The sequence below is a fragment of the Hyperolius riggenbachi genome, chromosome 2 (genome assembly GCF_040937935.1).
Source record: "Hyperolius riggenbachi isolate aHypRig1 chromosome 2, aHypRig1.pri, whole genome shotgun sequence".
Classification (NCBI taxonomy): Eukaryota; Metazoa; Chordata; class Amphibia; order Anura; family Hyperoliidae; genus Hyperolius; species Hyperolius riggenbachi.
Window position 1 is genome coordinate 494,793,550 of NC_090647.1, and position 16,166 is coordinate 494,809,715.

Below are 16,166 nucleotides of genomic sequence, written 5' to 3' on the forward strand. Positions count from 1 at the left end.
GTGTAACTTAGTGAGCAGGGGATCGTGTTTCAGATAAGCAGCTAGGCAGGGAAATAAATGGAAGAGGAGGAATAAATTATAGATAAAAAGAACCCCCAGCATGCAACGGTTTGGCACTGACTACTAAAGGGCCAGTGCTCCTTAAGTATGCGATAACTCCAAATCATAACAGCAGAAAAAGTTTTGAATGCAGGATTAGCATCTTTATCACTTAATACACTTTGCTGTTGAAGTTTGATTTTTATGGTGACACTCCCGCTTTAAAGAGAATACCTTTCACTGAGAAAACAGCTCATATCCTGTGCTTGGGACCACCAGGGTTCTCACTGACAGCCAAGCAGCAGTTGCAGGCAAAATAGCCCCAGTAGGGAACCAGAAAGCAAAAACTTTGTAACCCTCCCGGCTCTGAAAAATCTCTCCGTAAAAAGTTTAGAAGGAGCATTGATTAGAAGACAATTTGTTATCCCACACAACTGAGAAGAGTGTACCCCATATCCACAAAATACCTTTAAGTCTAGTCTGCCCAGACATCAGGCTTGAACATGTTTATTGATGTAATTTTCCCTTTAAAGCAGACCTGAACTCAAAACTTCCTCTCTGCTCTAAAAGAGAAGCAAAAGCATAATAACGTGTAAAGAAAACATTTTCTTGTTACAACTAATACGAATCCTGCAATCAATCTTCAGCGTGTCTACTTCCTGCTTTCATGGAAGCAGACACAGGGTTAACATCCTGTGTTTACAAATTAGCTGCCGTGCAGAGGAGATTCCTGAGATGACAGCTGAAAGATCAAATTACAGTTGTGATTAGTCACAGAAGAGGGGAATTAGGCTAAACTCTCTAAATACATACAGGGTGCATTTCTAGGTTTTCCTTCTGTTCAGTGAAAGAGGTCAGGTCCACTTTAACGTGCCCATCAAAGATACAATCTTGATTGTACAATTTTATCAAATCTCTGAAGTAGAAGTGAGTGAATGGATATTTTAGGTGGTCCATTTTACGTACAAGTGGCAAGATTGAACAATCAAGACTGCATCATCATTGGGCACCTTAAGGGGCCCATTCACACTGGGGCGATCGCAAAAGTGCTAGTATAATGTATACTACACGGCAGTGATCTCACAATCACCAGCGATTGGCGATAAATGCCAACATGGTGCATGCAGTGCTTTTCAGCAATAGAGATTGCAATGTAAAATCCTGACTGCTAAAAAAAAAAATTCATGAAAATCTACAGTGCAAAATATGCATTTAATGCGACACAGCAAAGCACTAATCGCTAGCGTTTTGCTATCCGCAGTGCGAATGGGCCCTTAGCGTTTGTTCACACTAAAGGCGTTTGTCCTTTTTTATGCGCAGGCGATTTTCAAAATCGCCCTAAAGACGGTTGTGCAATGATTCCCTACAAGAGAGGTCACATCTGAGTGGTTCGTTTCCAATCCACTCACCACGCTTCTGCCTCAATGGAAGGTATAGGAAAAACACAAAATGCTCACAAAATTGCCTTGTGCAGCAATTGCATTCGCATTTATAATAATAAATACACTGTATTTATTATTTTCCGGGTCAACCAGTTAACTTCCTGCCTTGTGTCAGGGAGTGAATTAAAAAAACGCTAGGGAAAAACGCTTTTAACAAAAATGCACCGCCCACCTAAGCATCGAGAATCGCAAAAAAAAAAATTGTGTCAAAAAACGCCGAACGCAATGTGAACAAGGCCTTAGAAATATCACCCTTGCCAATTGTCTCAAGGAAACCAAAAACATAATACGAAAACATACCAAAGGTAAGAGTGCACCACAGTGGGCACTAAAAACTTGACAGACTTTCTACACCTCCGCGAAGTTATTAAAAAAAAAAAGCACTGGCTAAAGATCCACATTAACAGTTTAATTTGAGTGCATTGTAAAGTAGTAACAGATTATCTGAGTGTTCTGTTCCTTCCAGAGATGTACAGAAACTGTATAGAGCAGAGCTGGCGTTAGACTAGGAGAACTGCCAGAACTATTAAAGCTGACAGAGAGCACATCAGATAGGTTTGGCTGCTTTACCTTGAATGACCCTATTTACAGGCACCTGGGAATGCCCTTTGCTGCTGTTTAAGAAGGGTGGGAGGTCTCTTTCTGCCTTACCTTCCTACAAATAGATTTGTTTATTGTATTAGTCATTTCACATGGGAGGAAAAATAATACTGTGTCAGTATACAGGATTACAGAGCACCCCAGGTTCGAATCTATCTGCACGGAGTTTGTATGCTCTCCCCAGGTCTCCGTGGGTTTCCTCTGGGCACTCCAGTTTCCTCCCACATTCCGAAAGCCTACCGATCATTTGGCTTATCCTTACTCCTAAATTGGCTCTAGACTACAATGGACATAGGACTGTGGTAAAGTTTAGATTGTTAGCACCTCTGAGGGAAAGTTAGGGACATGACTATGTACTCTGTAAAGCGCTGCGGAAGATGTCGGCGCTATATAAATGGATCTCTAAGCTAGTGACATAGCTTACAAGATACTGGAGGTGGATTTGTGAACACTGTGTTCATCATACACATACCATATAAACAGGCTGGGGCAAGGCAGCAATGTTAATATACAGCAATATGTTAGGAACATTTCTCAAACCACTGGCCTTGTCTGATTTCACTAAGAAATTAAAAAAAAGGGCTTGAAACCCATCTCCACAAAACTATTAGGGTTTGTCACACTTGGAGCAATTTTGCTTCTTTTTTTTTTTTTGTAAGCACTGGCAATTTTAAAGATGGCCTTAAATGCAATTCTGCGATGTTGCTCTATGTGAATGTGCTCACATGAGTGATGAGAGCTTTCTATCCTATACATTATATTTATTAATTTCCGGGGCAAGGAGTTCACTCCCTGACTGACATCAGCATGCGAAAAAAACATTGCTACACAAAAGCGCTTAGAAAAGCGCAAATCGCTCTGAAAGCGCTTAGTAAAGCACTACAAATTGTTCAGCGCTTGCGATAGCGATTTATGTGAACAAGGCCTTACTATCTCTCCCATCATCCTTCCTGCATAATCAGTGTGAACCCAACCCCATGCAGTAGGAACTGCTTTCCCCACTCAAGTCTTCCCTCACTTCTGAATGACAACCTATACATTGTATTCCCCACTACTAATGACACAGCCAGGGGTAGATGGGAGTCCACAGCACCTGTAACACTGGTTGGGCACATCGATTTCTCACCTTGACCAAAGATGCTGCCCCGCCCCGAGGGAGTCAGATCACTCGACTTCCAAACTATTTCACATAGAGTTTAGTCAAGTGAATGTAGCTTGGACATGCTGGATAATCTGCTTGAGTTTGTGATGGAGATGGTAAGGAAGTGATGGCCACATAGCACTGCATCAAATGGTAAAACACTAAGGCCTTGTTTCCACTTGTGCGACGTGCGTCTCCGAGACGCGCGCCGGCACTGAGTGGGTGGGCGGTATCGCAGGTGAATCCCTTGAGCCATGCCATGCACGGCTATGGGAATCGCAGCCTCCGCCGCGAATTCTGTCGGGGGGTTCTGGCCAAATCGCTACAGCAAGCGATTTGGCCGGCGGTGCCATCCTCCCCTATGGCAGTTTCCCCGTGCGATTCGTGTGCGGGGAAACTCTGCGGAATCGCGGAGATTTCCGCGATAGTGGAAACGGGCCCTAAGAGCTCTAAAGACCCTCAATAGATTTTTGCTTACATAAATGTAAATATGACCGAATGAGCAATGTGGTTGAGCAGAGTGCATCAAAATCATTAAAGCATATACCCCTTTATGAAAGGTTGCCAAGTACCCAACTGACCTGAGAGGGATATGGAGGCGGTCATATTTATTTCCTTTTAAACAATGCATATTGCCAGGCTATCCTACTGATCTTTCATGCATCAATAATGTCTAAATCACAGACCTGAAACATGCATCCAGCAAATGCAGTCAAACTTAAAGAGGAACTCCAGTTAAAATAAATTAAAAAAGTGCTTAATTTTTACAATAATAATGTATAAATGATTTTGTCAGTGTTTGCCCATTGTAAAATCTTTCCTCTCCCCGATTAAGGCCTCTTTTCCATGGGATGGTTACTGCTTGCTGCTGCCAGATAACTGCTCACTGCTGCTTGCAAACAGTCTTGCTAAGCACATAGTTTAAGGCTAGTTACACACCAGGACGTTGCGTTTAGGGGACGTTATAGGGCACATAACGTGCCCCTAACGCAACGCCTGGTGCTCTCTGATGTGGACGTCGGAGTGAGCCGCGTTGTGCAGCTCACTCTGGCGTCCGTGATGCGTACTCTTGGACGCATGCGGCATCACGTGGTCCCGCCCGGCCAATCGCCGAACAGAGCGGCCGCTCCAGGAAGTAAACACTGCACGTCACTGAGTGCAGTGAATATTAATTAGCCATGTGCCCGGCCACTCTCCCCTCCTCCCCAACAAGACTGAGCATGTGCAACAGTCTAACGCGGCTTAGCCGCCTATAACGTACTGCATGCAGCACTTTGCTGCGTTACAATGTAACGCAACGTGGGCAGTGTGAACAGCCCACTTGTGTTACATTGCTGTGCGTTGGGGGAGTGTTACAGGCTGCACTAACGTGCGCCTGTAACGTCCCTGTGTGCAAGAAGCCTAACTGTCCGTGAAAAAGAGGCCTTACATTCTGAAATGTATCACATGGTGACATCTTTACTGCTGGCAGGTGATGTCAGTGGAAGGAGATGCTGCTTGCTTTTTTTTTTTTTGGCAGTTGGAAACAGCTGTAAACAGCCGTTATTTCCCACAATACAAGGCTCCCACAGTGTGATGCCAGAACCATGGTCCTGACATCACACTGTGGGAGAGGTTTTACCACCATATCAGCCATACAGAGCCCCCTGATGATCAGTTTGTGAAAAGCAAAAAAGATTTCTCATGGGAAAGGGGGTATCAGCTCCAGATTTGGATGAAGTTCATGTCTTGGTTACAATTTCTCTTTAAGTGTACCTGAAGGGAGGAAAAAGGTAACCCTGGGTGTACTTACCTCGGGAGGGGGAGGCCTCTGGATCCTAAAGAAGCTTACCCCGTCCTCCTCAAGAGAGGGAATCCAGCGCTGGCTCCCCTGAAAGTTCTGCTCATCTCCACTCCTGCGCAAACACACTAGCGGCTTTCCCTCGGGCTCCGGCAGAAATAGCCAGGTCCGCTCCACTGCGCAGGCGTGAGCAGTCTGCGCATACATAATAGAGGGGCCCTGGTTGGGCTTAACTATTTCTGCTAGAGCCCGAGCAGAAAGCCACTAGTGCACTTGTGTAGGCAGGCAAATGTAAATAACACAGCCGCTGCAGGGGTGCCAGCGGTGGAACAAGCTGGAGGACAACGATGGAGGCTTCCCCCTTCCGAGGTCCTGGTGCTTAAGTAAAACATCTTATCTGTTTGCTTGCTCAGGGTTTCTGGCTAAGAGCATTAGAAGAGAATTAGCAGTACAGCCAGGCAATGTGCATTGTTTAAAATGAAACAAATATGGCAGCCTCCATATCCCTCTCAGGTCAGTAACCCCTGATGTATACATTTTTGTTAGCCTTGTTAGCTAATGGTTAAAGGATACCCAAAGTGATATGTGACACGATGATATAGATATGGGTATGTACAGTGTCAAGCACACTAATAACTATGCTGTGTTCCTTTTTTTCTTTCTGTGCCTGAAAGAGTTAAATATCAGGTATGTAAGTGTGACCCTCACCGATAAGAAATTCCAACTATAAAACACTTTCCTAGCAGAAAATGGCTTCTGAGAGCAGGAAAGAGATAAAAAGGATCAACAGTTCATAGATTTTAGCTCTGGCATACATCAATGAATGTGTCATTAAAGTGAACCAGAGATGAAGCACACCCCTGTATTTTACCATATATATCAGTGGGAACATTAGAGAAAAAACCTACCCTGCTCGGTTTCATTCTTCACTGTTCAGCTTGCTTCTCATCAGCCCTGATAAAATCCCTGACTGAGCATTGTCTGGCTTTGCTCAGGAATCATTATAGCTGAGTCTGTGTTCTCTGGTGTCTTCAAGCCCAAGCCTGCCCCCTAGTGGCTCTGCTTAGGAATCATAACAGTCATAGCAAAGCCAGACTGAATGCTCAGTCAGGGATTTTATCAGTGCTGAAACAAGCAAGCTGAACAATGAATAATGAAACCGAGAGCAGGATAGGTGTTCTCTAATGTTCCCACTGATATATATGGTAAAATACATGAGGGTGCTTAGTCTCTGGTTCACTTTAAGCAAAAACAATAAAACAGTTAAAACTTAAAAAGTACATTTAAACAAAATAAAACGGCGGAATATATTAAAAAGTCATTTTTAGGAGAAGGAAGATAGATACAATCATTTATTTGATTGGTTTATTTTTGCCTCGGGTGTCCTTTAAGTACCCCTTGGTGTATACATATTTGTTAGCCATGTTACCCAATTGTTAATGAATTCTTTCCATGCAGCCTCTATGCTTTTCATTAGCTAAAACACACTTATTCAAGACTGAGATTTATCAACTTTTTACCTCAAAACCTCTTCAATGCACAGACTACAAGCAGCGGAACACAACATAAATACCCTCCTGGAGTATAAGAACCACGTGTTGAGAACTGATCACATACTGGGAAATGATCAACCAATGCATGGCTAGAGGAGACCAGCAACAGTCAGCAATTTCTCAGGGAATACTTATGCTGGGAATACACGGTTCGTTTTTGCCTTCGTTTAAACCTTCGTTTCGATTGTGCCTTTTGTCCTTTTCGATCCCGAAATAATCGGTCATACGGTTAATATCACCACCCACGGTTTCGTTTTTTTTTTCGATTCTGATGGTTTCGTTTTTCCAATGATCGAAGGCTGCAAAGAAACGAAACGAAAATCCCTTTTTACAGGGACGGACTAGCATAAACGAATATATAATCGATCTGAACAGCCATCAAGCCTACCAATGGCTCGATTAGATGGATAAAGAGAGATAATATCAAACATGTTCGATCACTAGTCGTTCGTTTTTGGGGTCTATTAATCGAAACTATAATGAGATTATGACTATTTTCACATACGTTTTCAACACTCGATTCGTTTACCGAACGAATCGAAGGTTTAAACGAAGGCAAAAACGAACCGTGTATTCCCAGCATTAGGCCCTGTTCAGACTATATAGGCCTCAATTCACTAAGCTTAACTCCTCTCTTTAATAACTCTTCTGAGCTGTTTTACAGTTATCACAATTATATCACCATGGTAATAACTGTAAAACAGCTCAGTAGTTATTAAAGAGAGGAGTTAAGCTTAGTGAATTGAGTCCAATTGTTCCTAGCCGTTTTGAGGGAACGTGTACGGGTACAATATACGCATAGAAACGCCTATCAATGCTTTCCAATGGCCTCGTTCACATGTATGCGTATGAGACGTATACGTTTCTCATCCGCATTGCTGCACGCAGTTCTGTGCATCACGCACAGAAACTGATGCAATGAAAGTCTATGGACGCTTATAAAAAATGCGTACTATTGCGTTTTAGCGTACGTTTCCCTCTGCGGTTCCCATAATTTTTTTCCCCGGGTCACGTGTGTGTGTAAAACGCATTCGAACACAAGACAAACGCATGCGTTTTTCAACTTGCGTTTCTTTGAATTCATACGCGTTCTACAAATGCTGACAGTCTGAGCAGGGCCTAAGGGTTTCCTCACTACATCTGTATGTGCATTAAAAGCATAACATAAAGAGCTAATGAATGTATACATGAAGAAAATGCTGGGGGCTGTCTCACTACTCTGGGACAATGCTGAGGGGGAGAGAGATCAGCTAGTGTGTCCTTCCTCCAGTCAGTCTATACAGTATGCAACACTGTACTGTACATTATTGCTCCTCCCCAGTGGATGTAATGTGCATAGCCTGCATGTTCCTATGCAGATCTTTCACGGCACAGACCAATGGTAGTACAACTGTGCTTCGTGTATACGGCTGCCATTGAGTTTCTCTACCAAGCTTAGAGGATGAGTGAACTTCTAATGCTGGGTACACACTATGAGATTTTCTGGTCGATTTACTGTCAGATCGATTATTTCCAACATGTCTGATTTGCTTTTTGATCGATTTCCGAGCATTTTCTAATCGATTTCCGTGCACTTTAATAGGAAATCGATCGGAAAATGCTCGGAAAACGATCGGAAAGCAAATCAAACATGTTGGAAAAAAATCGATCTGACAGTAAATCGACCAGAAAATCTCATAGTGTGTACCCAGCATTAAGGTAGCCATACACTGGTCGATTTGCCATCAGATCTGACCAACAGATAGATCCCTCTCTGATTGAATCTGATCAGAGAGGGATCGTATGGCTGCCTTTACTGCAAACAGATTGTGAATCGATTTCAGCATGAAACCGATCACAATCTGTGGAGCTGCCGGTGCCCCCTTCCCCCGCATACAATACCTGCTTCTGCCGACGCGTGTCCCCTCAGTCACCGCTGCTCCTTCTCCGTGCTCGGCTCTTCCAGTGTCACTGAACTTGCTGCCGGGGAAGTTTAAACAGTAGAGGGCGCTCTACTGTTTAAACTCCCTGCCGGGGCAGGGAGTTCAGTGAAGTTGGAGGAGCCGAGAACGAAGAAGGGACAGCGGAGACTGAGGGGACACTCGCCGAATGGAGCAGGTAATTTATTGCCCCTAGCGTCGGTCGTCGGGCATTCGAACGCCGCTATCGATGCACTCCCGACCCGCCGGCGATCGAGCGAAATCTTCCGCACGGACGGATCGACGGGATTGAATTCGGATGGGCTGCAGCGAGACCCCTGAGGGACAGAGGACGGCGTGGGAAGCCTCATTAGGATCCTGAGGCTTCCCCCACCCGAGGCGAGTACCCCCCAGGGGACGTTTTGACGTTACAGAATCTCTTTAAAGTATGTTTATTGGCTGCCGTCCCTAGCCCTACAGAAGCCCCTAAAGCACTTGCTACATGGGATATCCCATTTATATATCATATCAGCCTCCATTCCACCCTACTCAGCCTGCACTGTGCTCCAAAAGGAGTCCTATATTCTTTGTGCAGAAGCTCTATATAGCATCCAAGGAATGATGGGAGGCCACACCCCTACATTTACTACACTGTGGATTCATGGAGATCGCTGTGGTCATATATTATACACAGTAAATGCCTGGTAGCGAGACCTGTAGGGCATCTGATAAGTGAACTTTGCTTGAGGGCTGGAACCCACAAGAGCGTTTTTTTGAGCATTTTGGCAGCGCTGCGATACGCTAGCGTTTTGCCAAAACGCTCAGCTGATGTTAATGGATGGGGCAACTTCCACAGGAGCGTTTGCGTTTCCCAGAAACGCAAACGCAGGACCTGCAGCATTTTGGGAGCGTTAGCGCTTCAATGTAAAGTATTGAAACGCTAGCAGAAACGCTCAGCAAAACCTAAACTGAGCGGTTTTGCTAGCGTTTTGCGGTTCAGCACACTGTAACAAAATTAAAAATAATTCACAGGACCAATCAGGATAAAAACGTGAAACGCAAAACGCTACACAACCGCTGAGGAAAAAAATACACTGTTGCAAAACGCGACCGAAAACTCGCATGAATCCGCTTGCAAACCGCTCAGGCAAAACGCTAGCGGTTGCGTTTTCGGATTTCAGTGGGTTCCAGGCCTTAACCACTTCCCTACCACGCTATTTTGTGCTGATCGGTGCTGCGTGGGCTCTCCAGCCCGCAGCACCGATCAGCTAGCAGCCAGGCCGATCAGACTTCCCCCCTTTTTTCCCCACTAGGGGGATGTCCTGCTGGGGGGGGTCTGATCGCCGCCGGCTTCTTGCGCTTGCGGGGGGGGGCTCTTCAAAGCCCCCCTCCGCAGCGCTTCCTGGCCTCCTTCCCCTTCCCTCGCTCTCCCTCCCCCTGTGAGCGGCGCAGGACGGATTTCCGTCCTGCGCCTGATGGGATAGGCTTTAGCCTATCAGATGACGGTGATCCCCGGCCAATCAGAGGCCGGGGATCGCCGATCTCCTCTACGGCGCTGCTGCGCAGCAGCGCCGTATACATGTAAACACCGGGGAAGGTCTTCCCCGTGTGTTTACATTTACCCTGCGAGCCGCCGATCGGCTCGCAGGGTGTTCACGGAGACACCCTCCGTGAGCTGACATTCAGGATTCAGGGGCGTGTATATACGCTCCGAGAATCCGGAAGTGGTTAAAGCCTCTTTCACAGTAGGACATTGCATTTTGATGCCCCCAAAAAGTCGCAACGCAACTTTATGCCCTGTTAATGTAGCATACAGTAGAGCATACAGGCAATGAAAACTATGCTTCCAAGTCATTACTGAGCATGTGCAAACAGTCCAACGCAGCTAATAACGTGTATAACGCACAGCAGGTAGCACCTTCTAATAACGCTACACGTTGCACACAAACGCAACATGTGCACTGTGAAGGTCGCACAGACTTAGTATTGCTGTGCGTTAGCCTGCGTTGGTACATTTTCTAACATGCGACTTAAACAGCGCACTGTGAAAGAGGCCTAAAAGGACAATTGAAGTGAGAAGAGTATGGAGGCTGACATTTATCTCCTCTTAAAAAATACCAGTTGCCTGGCAACCCGGCTGATCTATTTGGCAGCAGCAGTGTCTGAACAACACCAGAAACAAGCACGCAGCTAATGCTGCATGCTTGTTCAGGGGCTGTGGCTTAAAGTATTAGTGGCAGAGGATCAAGCAGGACAGCCAGGCAACATGTATTGCTTAAACGGAAATAGTCGGCCTCCAGATCGCTCTGGCTTCAGTTGACCTTTAAAAGTGCACTTGGCCTTTAAAAACTGAGCATAGGAATGGAAATTGACTCCAGAGGGAGTAGAACCTCAAAAAGATTTAGTATATAGTTGTGCACCCCACACTATGCTGGGGAAGGGGGATGGGGAGAGAGACGACACCTTTTCATATTTACATAACACTTAGTGCCCTTTATACCCAATACCTTACAGACACCAGTATAAAAAAAAAAAAGAAAATATAATCATTGATTGGCGAGTTCAATACATGTGACTGAAGACTAAAATTATCTGGCAGTGTTCACCCCAGAGGCCACCTGTTGCAACACCAGCACATGCCTGGGCTGAGTATTTTTAGAATGCAGTACACGTTCCAGGGCATGCAAGCAGCTTTCTCATGGCTGGGATGCATGTGTGGATCACATTCTGCCAGCGCACAATTAACCACCGCCACCTCCTCTGCTGAGGCTCGCACCATGCTTTGCTCCTTATAAGCCTGGAAATACAGGTAGGTTATTGATCTAGGCCGCCTTTAGAATGATCATATATAGAAGGGCAACTACACACTTGTTTGGTAAGCTAGCCTGTTAAGGTTAGGCACTAGGCAGGGAGGTTATATTGACTACGATTACCTCTCATGGGCATGCCTTTAAGCCAGACGACTTCCAACAAAGTCGTGCTATGATCCCTCTGGAGGAGCCTCTTGCAATGGCCATGCGTCACTTCCTCTTCCTGCTTCATTCAGAGATGCACTTCTCTAACAGAGAAGACAGGGGTGACCCAGAAATTATAGCACAGCCAAGATGGCAGCAGCTATTTTTGAATTGAAATCGAACGAAAACTATTTGGTGTAGAATGGCGATTCAGGCATCAAATGAAAGAGGAGAGCAAAAGCTACCTAAAAGTAGGCATTATGTATCTTTAAGCACTTTGCAGTACTGGTCGGAGTCTTAAAGACATACCCATGAGAGGTGCTCGGAGTCCCTTTAAGGTAAGACACCAGTCAGAACATAGTTAAAGGAAATGCAAGGTAAGAGGGATATGGAAGCTACCATAATTATTTCCTTGTCAATTCCAGTTGCCTGGCAGCCCTGTTGATCTTCTGACACGAGTATGGTCTTAGTCAGAACGCTGAAACAAGCATATGGCTAAAACCCGAGTCAGCTGATTTGCTGCATGCTTGTTCAGGGTCTATGGCTAGAAGTATTAGAGACACAGGATCAGGAGGACTGCCAGGCAACTGGTATTGTTTAAAAGGAAATAAATATGGCAGCCTCCATATCCATCTTATCTTGGGTTCCCTTTAAGGTCAGGCAAAAGGAAGAGGGAGGTTTAAAATCGGGTAACAGATGGGAAGGCGCTAATGATATATTACAGACAATAAAGGGTTAACGTTTGGCATTTGGGGAGGAGGGGACTGTCAGATGTTCTAGAAAGGAGGAGGTTAATTTAAGCATCAAGAAGATGTAAGCAAATTGGGTGGGTGGCAAGGAGTTATCAGCACGCATAGAGGAACTTAATAGGGACCAGGATAAAAAGTGTACATTTTTGTAACAGGCACAAAGAGAATATTGGGCACCAAGACTGCTAATATCAGGTCAAAGTTAAGCATGAAGCAAAAGAAAAAAAAAAGGTATAGGAAGAAAGGAGGTTAAGGTCAACACAGGGTATAAGAGGGGAAATTAGGCACCAGGAATTGGTGATTGAGATTGCCAGAATGGGTGAAAAAGCATATGTATGCAGTTTAGGTTAGACACTAGGTATTGGGGGTTATATTACACACCAGGAAGAAGGGGGTTAAGTTTAAGCACCAAGGAAAATTGAGGATAGAAACAGCATCAGACATGAAGGGGTTAACATTAGGCAGCAAGAAAGAGTTAGGACAGTCTGACACTGGCTTCATAAAGCTGGGATTTTTACATCACTCAAAACAGCACACACAGTATTTTTTTTTTAATGGCATTACTGGCCCTGCATTTTTCCCTTCTCCCTCTCTCTGTTGCTTTTGGATAAAGGTATTTAAGATGGCCAATTAAATCCTTATTTCGACTTTTGTTCCCAGAATGTGCGCCTGCCTGCAGTGAGTAGGAACTGCTGCAGATCATTAAATACTCGTTGATCAACGTCTCTCGCCAGGCAACACAATGCAGAAGAACAGCATCCAGGGGAAAGCGCCGGGCTCCCCAGCAACAGCGCCTAATTAGCATAGCCTGCCACTCTGACAGCCGCCGCCGATTGGACGGGACCGGGAAAGAGCGCGCCAATGGCGGCCGCTCTATGCAAATCGACAGCCTGAGTTGCCAGGGCAGAGCCGATCCCCGGCTGCCCAATAGGAAAACAAACAATAAACAAGAAATGAAAATTGAGCATTGTCACATTTTCAAGTTGTCGTTAACACTTTTAAGATTAATCGGGGGAGGGAGGGGGTAAAAGAAAGACGGGGGAAAGGGGGGAAAAAAGCAAAGCAGAAGAAGGGGAGAGGGCTGATGGGGATCAGTTGCAACTGACAGGAGATTAGACACATGCTTGTGCTATTGCAAGCCATTGGAAAAGGGCAGGGCAATGCAGTGATGATACAGGGGGATTTACGGAGAAATCCTGCATTAGGATTTAACCTGCACCACTGAGTTTGAGGAATAATCCAGTGGCTGGAGGAAAGTTTCTTGCAGGAGGCATTGCTCCACTCGTGCAGCTCTGGGTCAGGGTGCTCTGTCTGCAGGTGGCATTGCACAGAGCTGCCTGTCTCTAGGAGGGGACGGCTGGCACACGTCTCTCTGACTGTTCTAAATCAAGCAGCCAAAGGAACAAACTTGCACTCTATGCATATACAGAACTCACTAACTACTAGCAATGTCTGTATACTCCCAGCCACCGCTAATGCAGGGGCTCATGAGTTTTGTTTCTGGGGAAAGCCTGGACACACACGCAATTTTGATTGGCCAATGTCATCACTAGGAGCTTATCTACACAATCTTTTCATAGTATTCAAAATGTGCTTTCCCTCATACTACATGAGGTGGTAAAATTGTCCAGTGATTGAACAATCAAAATTGGATGTGTTTGCAGCCTAAAAGTGAGCACACACATCTAATTTTGATTGGCCAATCACTGGGCAGTTTTACCACCTACATGCAGTATTGGGAGCTTTCCTACACAATCTGTTCATAGTGTTCAAAATCTGTTGACCCTTGTCATGGAAGTGGTGAATTTGGCCTACCGTTGGCCAATCAAAATTTTAGCTTGCATGTACATTTCAAGCAAGTTGTACCTTTTCATTGGCCTGCTCCAAGCAGCATGCAATTTGTATGCAAGCAGGAATTATTTCTATCTTACCATCTCTAGAGGAAAACCCAGTTGCCCAGTAGGGCAGCTCTGTATGACTGGTCCTTGGAAACTAAAGGGGAACCCTGTATAGCAGTTTCCCAACCCTGTTCTCAAGGTCCACCAACAGTGCTGTTTTGTTGAAACCCAAAGTTAATTAATCAGCTCTGCTAATGCAGTAATTACCCCACCTGTGAATGTTTGTGGTTTCCTGCAAAACCTGCACCGTTGGTGGGCCTTGAGGATGCGCAAGTAGGGTTGCAACGGTATGAAATTCCACGGGTACAATAACTGTCTAAACAAATACCATGTTATTAATTCAATTGCTTGCACACTGTTAGAAATTTATACATTTTAGTCATCATGTTAAATCAAGTTGTAATCAGCAGTGCTGTATCTTGTATCAGTGTTCATATTTCATGTATATCATTGTCTGTATCATTATGTATCCCTTGTTTGTTTTCTTACATTGTACAGCGCCACGGAATATGTTGGCGCTTTATAAATAATAATAATAATAGTACTACAGTATATGGTATTATGCAATTATTTGGACCCTTGGCCACCTACTACCGGCTTATGCAACAGACCTAATACTTTTAACCATAGATGCTGAATAAGCATGCAGATCAGATGTTTGACTGGATATGCAGGATGCTTGTTTCAGGTCTGTGATTCAGACACTTATGATGCATGAAAGATCAGCAGGATGCCAGGTACCTGGTACTGTTGAAAAATAAATAAATATGGCAGCCTCCATATCCCTCTCACTTCAGTTGTCCTTTAGAAACTGTTAGAATTGGTGATAATGGGTTCACAGAGTTCCAGGCTTTAGGCAACACCTGAGTGGGAGGAGCTTGTAAAATTTGGGAATTGAAAGCTCTTCTATGGCTCCATAGAGCAGGGCTTCCCAACCCTGTCCTCAAGTACCACCAACAGTGCATGTTTTGCAGATACCCACAAACATGCACAGGTGAGGTAATTAGTGTCTCAGCAGAGCTGATTAACTACGTTTGTGGACTTCCACAAAACATGCACTGTTGGTGGCACTTGAGGACAGGGTTAAAAAGCCCTGACATAGAGTAAACAAAATTTGGCACCTTTAGGCCTCTTTCACACAGGGAGGCTAAGGCTGCATTTCCACTTGTGTGGTGCGAATCGCCGCGGTAAAAATTTCGCATGCGGGTCTATATGAATTTTCGTGCGAATTCGCATGGATGACGATGTATGCGAATTTAACCATAGCAGTGCTGGTGTGCTTTTCCATTGTTTCTATGCGAATTCACATGAAAATTCGCATGAAAATTCGCATGCCCAAACCTCATGCGAATTTCCTATTAAATACATTGTATGCGATTCGCATAGCGGTATGCGAATTCTGATGGCTCTGCCATGCGAATTTTTTCTGCACAGAAAAACGCAAAGGAATCCTGACAAGTGGAAACAGTCCCATTCACTTGTATTGCTATGCGAATTTTCATGCGAAAAACGCATGCGAATTCGCTATAGTGGAAATGAGCCCTAATGGCGGTGAATTCACTGACTGTTAACTGCTCCCATGCACCCTGGTAGGGTACTTGCTAGTGCAGGCTTTCTCAATCAGGGTTCCCTGGAACCCCAGGGTTCCTTGAGGACTCTGCAGGGGTTCCTTGACATTTCCCCCCATCGTGGAGGAAGTATAAAAGAGCAAAAAGAGCACGTTATAATAGGTGGTACTGGAAAAAGAAGCACTAAATTGAGGGTCAGAATAATAATGAGCACAGTATGAGTGGCAGTGTAATAGGGGTAATGAAATAAACAGCCTCACCCACATGCCTCCGGAAAAATAAATGTAGGGGTTCCTCGAGATGAAAAAATTATTTGCAGGGGTTCCTTGAGATCCAAAAGTTATTTGCAGGGTTCCCCCAGGGTAAAAAGGTTGAGAAAGGCTGTGCTAGTGCTTTGCAGCCATGTAATTCCCAGAATTCACAGTACCCTCCAGCTGCCTGTCTTTCTACCCATGGCTACAGTACTCCATTGCAAAAGTGCAAATTGTCCAGAAACCTCCACCTCGTTACTCAACCAAATAGCAGCAGAGTATGAGTCCTTGTA

At 44.9% G+C, this 16,166-nt stretch overlaps 1 protein-coding gene and 1 long non-coding RNA gene across 5 annotated transcripts in view; one reads left to right on the forward strand and one right to left on the reverse strand.

The window, feature by feature from the left end:
• The window catches only part of DYRK1A (dual specificity tyrosine phosphorylation regulated kinase 1A), a 150,825-nt gene that overhangs the window by 45,631 nt on the left and 89,028 nt on the right, over nt 1–16,166 (reverse strand). The gene's annotated exons all lie outside the window — the stretch shown is intronic.
• On the forward strand, nt 11,124–13,126 carry LOC137544950 (uncharacterized). The gene is made up of 2 exons (XR_011025950.1): nt 11,124–11,262; nt 12,817–13,126. It is a non-coding gene; the product is annotated as an uncharacterized lncRNA (long non-coding RNA).